General features: G+C 41.7%; 1 long non-coding RNA gene across 1 annotated transcript; it reads right to left on the bottom strand.

Annotated features, from left to right (window-relative positions):
• Positions 1-228: 228 nt before the first annotated feature.
• LOC106002847 lies at positions 229-5,683 on the bottom strand. The gene is made up of 3 exons (XR_001175962.1): positions 5,545-5,683; positions 1,007-1,011; positions 229-262 (listed from the first exon to the last, which is right to left on the bottom strand). It is a non-coding gene; the product is annotated as an uncharacterized LOC106002847 (long non-coding RNA).
• Positions 5,684-6,107: the final 424 nt, after the last annotated feature.

Below are 6,107 nucleotides of genomic sequence, written 5' to 3'. Positions count from 1 at the left end.
ATCTGTCTCTCCTACTAGACTAGGGACTCCTTGAGAATTGTTCCACCTCTGGGGTTCCGTTTTGGCTTAGGGATGGCCTAAAATTAGCACAGAGTGTACGGAATAAGAAGAGGGTAGGAGTAGAACATGCGAGTGTTGTGCTCACTAATGCTTACTTTGGCAATTCGGCACTGCTGCAGTTTGACATCTGTTTCATCCCTCTCTTCTTCTAGCTCAACCCAGCCAATAGGAACACCTTCTCCAAGGTCTTCAGATGAACAGCCTGCCCCGTGTACACAATAACAATCAAAACAATTTCCTGTTCCTAAGCTTCTCCAGAATCCAGCAAGTGAAGCCACATTCATATAGGAGTTACCTCCTATACAAAGCTTGTCAATTAAAAGTGGGACTAGGAATAGCACCCACTCCCCAATGGGAACACATGAGGTAGTGGTGATAGAGGTCCTCCCAATTTGTAGCAACCTCATCTGTAAAATGAAAGTTAAGAAGAAAGTTTGCTTCTCTATACAGTGGCTTATCTGAAGAACCAGACTTAATGAGACTCTCATGAGAGAGGCAAAATGACCACTGTATCTCAAAAGAGCTATGGAAAGGGAGGCCCAGCTTCTCTGGCTCATTTTCCACACATCTGTCTGACTAATGTCTGACCAGTGTGGGGTCTTGGCACTCACAAACATCTGAAAGCAAAAGTCTGGAGCTTTCAGACCCTGGAATTCCAATAAAGCAAATCTCACTCTTCATAGGCCTTCATATTCTTTTTAGTTCTTAAGAAGTCCTTCTAAGCCAGGCACTGGTGGCTAGCACCTGTAATCCTAGGAGGCTGTGATTTGAGGACCGAAATTCAAAGCCAGTCCAAGCAGGAAAGTCCATGAGATTCCTACCTCCAATTAACCACCGAAAAGCTGGAAAGAGAGCTGTAGCTCAAGTAGTAGGTTAGTAACCTTGAGCAAAAGCAGCTCAGGGACAGTGCCCAGACGTTGAGTTGATTGAGTTCAAGATCTAAGACCAGCCCTCCTTCCCCGAAAAAAAGAAAAAAAAAGTCCTTCTAGGACAGTTTTCTACAATGGTAGGCCACTTTTTTTTATCAGTCATGGGGCTTAAACTCTGGGCCTGAACATTGTCCTTCAGATCTTCAGCTCAATGTTAGCACTCTACTACTTGAGCCACTGAGCCACTTCCCATTTTCTGAGTGGTTTATTGGAGATAAGAATCTCATGGACTTTCATGACTGGGCTAGCTTTGAACTGTGATCCTCAGATCTCAGCTTCCTAAGTAGCTGAGATTACAGGTGTGAGTCACTGATGCCTGGCTGGGGCCACTTCTTTTTTAAAAAGTAGGTAGGTTGGAGCTGGGAAGGTGCCTCAGTGGTAGAGTGCTTGCCTTGCATGCATGAGGCCCTGAGTTCGATTCCTCACCACCACATAAGAAGAAAAAGCTAGAAGTGGTACTGTGACTCAAGTGGGAGAGCTCTAGCCTTGAGCTGAAGAGCTCAGGGATAACATCCAGGCCCAGAGTTCAGGCCCCACGACTGACAGAAAAAAAAGGATGTAGGTAAGTTCTGTTTCCTTTCAGGGACTAAATAACTAAAGAGCCACATTCGGTAGTCCTCAAGTTTAATTTTAAAAAACTTAGTACTTAGTTTGTGACTTAGCCACCCAGTGAGCAGTACTGAGTAGCTTGTATGGGTAAGACAAACAACCCAGGTGAATGTGGCTCAGTGGTAGAGTGCTAGACTTGAGCAAAAAGAAGTTCAGGGACAGTGCCCAGGACCTAAGTTAAAGCCCCAGGACTGGCAAAAACAAACAAACAAAAACAAAAACAAAACCAACAAAATAAAAAACCCAGGCAACCACAGAAAGGAGGGGAGAAAAAAATCCAAAGAATGTTTTATTAACAAAGAGGAAAATACATTCTCTCATTTCATAATACAGTTGACTCCATTGGAATAGGTAGACTCTGCTTAACCCAAAACTGTAAGTCTCATCTGCAATGCAAATTTAAGAGATTTTTCAGTGTATTTTTAAAGGACTGCAATACAGCTCAGTAGTAGGGTGCTTACCTAGGAAATGCAAGGCCCTGGTTCAACCTGCAGCTATGTAGTTCAGGCTGATCTCAAACTCTCAATTCTCCTGTGCCTCTACCTCCCAAGTGTTGGGATTATAGTATCTGCCATCATGCACAGCAACAAGCTTACACACTGAGGATCCTCAAGGAAACCTCTACCATACAAAGAGCTGGAAAGATCTAAGAGAAGTGAGAAGCAACCTCATTGACTAATCTATACTGTATAGTAGGCCGGATACAAACAGAGTTGAATAATAAACCTCTTAAAATGCACAGCCAGTACACAGCTAGCCCTGGACCATGGTGAACAGAGGAATACAACAAAAATGGGCAAGCAGATGCATGCACATTAACATGTGAATTTCTAAATGGAAGTAGTGGTATACAGGCCAAATAAACCAGGATTTACAAATAACTTAGGTTAGAACCAGCTAAAATCAATCATTAAGGGAAAAAAGCAAATAAGCCTATGTTTAGGTTGAAAAAACTAATCTTTATACATTGAAAAACATTGTGTGACAGGTTTAGAAAAATCCTGGCTGGGTAGTGGTGGCCCACACATGTAATCCTAGCTACTTAGTAGGCTGAGATATAAGGATCACAGTTTGAAGTCAGCCCATGCAGGAAAGTCTATACGACTCTTATCTCCAATATACCACCTAAAAACTAGAAGTGGAGCTGTGGCTCACAATGGTAAAGCACTAGCCTTGAACAGAAAAGCTCAGGCACAGTGCCCAGGCCCTGAGTTCAAGACCCATGAACAACAACAAAAAAACAAACAAACCCCAAAAAACAAAAAATCATCTTGGATAGACTGAAAGACACTGTGTGACAAAATCTTTTGAAGTCTTATGTTAGGCATATCTTTTGTTCCAATTCCTTCAAAGTACTGAAATTAAAACCACGATGTAAAAGTGAGATTTAGACTGCATTTTCTACTATTAAAGTGCTTTGATAGTGAGTTTGCAGCACCAGCATTCTACAGGGGCTGAATGATAATTTGTCAGGGATGCTGCTTAAAAAAATTCAAGGTAGGCACTGGTGGCTCACATTTATAATCCTAGCTACTCAGGAGGCTGAGATCTGATGATCACTGTCTGGGACAAGAAAATCCATGAGACTTGCCTAGCATACATGAAGCCCTGAGTCCCATTCCTCAGTACCACATAAAAAAAGGCCAGAAGTGGTGCTGTGGCATAAGCTGTAGAGTGCTAGCTTTGAGCAAAAGAAAAGAAGCTCAGGGACAGTGCCCAGGTCCTGAGTCCAAGCCCAGGATTGGCAAAAAAATATTCAAGTAGAGGTACTTATGCTAGATTGCTACTAGAGTGTGGCCCATTAATGGGCAGTATCAGAATCATCTGGGAACTAGTGAGAAATGAAGTCTTAGCCAGCATGGTGATTTGTTCACACCGGTAATCCTAGGACTTGGAGGATGAAGTAGCAGAGGTGTGAGTTTGAGGCCAACCTTGACTACTAGTGAGACCTAAGCTTCAAAAAAAAGTCTCAGAGCCTACCCAGAGCTCTGAACCAGTTCCTGCACTTTCAGAAAACCTCTTGGTAATATAAATGCACATTAAAGAGCAAACAGTACCATATTGGATGATATTCATGATTTCTATTAAATCAAACACTTGTCACTTGTAAAATGCAATACCACAAATGGAGTCTAGATCCTGCTCCATGAGTTTTGAAATTAAGTTAGCAGCAGTTGGGAAAGGGGTTAGGGAAGGGGCAATACCTTTTAAGGAATCACCAATGACATCTATGGCTATATCCAACAGACCTACTTGTTATCTTGCTGACTATGTCACACTGGAAAGCACAGCCATTCCCTGCTTCTTTTTCCTTGGCTTCTTGGGTATACAGCTCTGGCTTTTCCACTACTTCTCCGGATAAGTTTTTCTTTGTTGGTCCTTAAATCATGGTGTTGCAACACAATGACTTAAGTTATTATCTCTCCCCAGTCCATGCATTCTTATAGAATCTTTCTAGGTAACCCAGGCTGGCAAAGTGCTAGAATTACAGTTATGTACTACTATGCCTGACAATTTAAAGTACAACTTTAATTATGATGTCTATCTCTGAAGAATGTTTCTCCTCCAAGCTCCTGCTCCTGACTTATTTGTCCATCTGACACACCTAGACACCACAAAGGTCCCCTAGGATATTAAACTCAGCAGGACCATTACTGAGTTCATTAGCTACCATACAAACCTCCTTCTCCCCAAGCATTTTCTCTCCTGGAGAAAGGTGCTAAGTCTTCCATCTGCTCAAGCTAAACCCCCATATTAAGTACCTTCTCCCCTCTCCTGGTATCAGTCAGCCTCTAGGGCTTGCAGTTTCAACTTCTAGGAGCCACCTCACTCATATACTGTAACTCTGATTTCCTGAGCCTGTCAGCCTCCTATTATGCCCCTGCCTCAATACTTGCTCTCTTTCATCCATGCTGCCACACCACAAGCCACAGTAGTTCCTCAAAACTCTTCTACAACCTGCTCTACCCACCCTCCTGCTTGCTCTTTTCCCAATCATACTTTGTTTTAAGGATAAAGTCAAAGATCCAAAACAAACCATCACTGTCTTGGCCTTTCCCAGTTCTCCAACTCTGTCCCTTGCCACTCTTCCTCCACAATATATATCAGTCATATTTGGCAGCTACCTGCTCCTTTAGTGGGTCCTTATGCCTGATCTTCTCTTTGCTTAATCACTCTTCCTCTTCAAGCAGCTAGTTAACTATAACTCAACATTCACAATTTCCTTGATCAATTGAGGTTCTCTGCTCCCAGCACCCTCTTACATATCATTCCTTAGGTGACTGATTCTTAGGCTTGGTGGCTGCCTCCTGCACTACACAAAAAACTCTCTACAGTAGGGGCTGTGCCACCTTCCTCATTGTTGTATCTTGTTTAATCAGGCTGGTACATTATAGGTGATTCATAAATATTTTCAATAAAAGCAGAGGGAGCAGAGGTGGGGTAAAGTTCCCAGGGGAGGTAACATTGAAGACCTCAGGTTTCCCTGATACAAGCATACATCATTCCTCAACTATTATGAAGATGGTACCCGTGGTGAAAGGGTTTGAATAAGCTATGAATAAATTTTACTGTAGTCATCTTTGTACATATTACTCGAAGGTAATGGATGCTATGGGCACTGAACCAAGATAGTGACACCTGTTTTATAAAGACAAGAAAGCACAGCTAAATAATAAAAGAACAGACATTGGTGGAGGCCCCCAATGAAGGGAGCTGTCCCTGAGTTGTTTTGCTCAAGGCTAAAACTCTACTACTTGAGCCACAGCTCCACTTCCAGATTTTTGGTGGTTCATTAGAGATAAGAATCTCACAGACTTTCCTGATCAGCCTGGATTTGAGCTTCAATCCTCAGATCTCGACCTCCCAAATAGCTTGGATTATGGGTGTATACCACCAGTGTTCATTTAGACACATTCTTATTAAGCACACAGATTTTAGTTCTTACCTGTGTTTTACAAATTGCCTGAGCTCCTGAAGTTTCCATCTGTTGTATTTTTCAAAGCGTTTGAAGTGTTCTTCTGCATTAAATTTATCAGAAGATGAGTTATAAGCAAATACCAGCCCACACTGAGCACCAATACCACCACGTCGAACCTAGAAACCAACAGCAAGATGGAGAACATGAAAGGGGCAAAACTTCTGCTTCCAATTAATACAGTTAAACTGTAACCACATGATGCAAAACAAAACCAATGAAATAATTTTGAATATATATCAAGTCATAGAAAAACAAGAAGGCTACTTCCCAAGGAATTCAAAGAATTACAAAGATATCCATGTTTATATCCCTCACTTCTGTTAAAGACTTGACACAAAGTAATAACAAATACCTAATAAAAAATCAATGATGTGGACTTCTGATATGTAGCATATTACCCAAAAGTAGTAAAAAGAACATAGCAGAATTACCATAATTATTATCTGTGTAACTTGGAAAACAGACTCAGTTCCTGTAGAAAAAAGAGTACTTGCTCTGGTTTTTCCAGTCTCTGTAAGAAAACCTTAAAA

The sequence above is a fragment of the Dipodomys ordii genome, unplaced genomic scaffold (genome assembly GCF_000151885.1).
Source record: "Dipodomys ordii isolate 6190 unplaced genomic scaffold, Dord_2.0 Scaffold1000003146, whole genome shotgun sequence".
Lineage (NCBI taxonomy): Eukaryota > Metazoa > Chordata > Mammalia > Rodentia > Heteromyidae > Dipodomys > Dipodomys ordii.
Note: the sequence above shows the minus strand (reverse complement) of the source record. Positions and strands in the feature narration are given on the sequence as shown.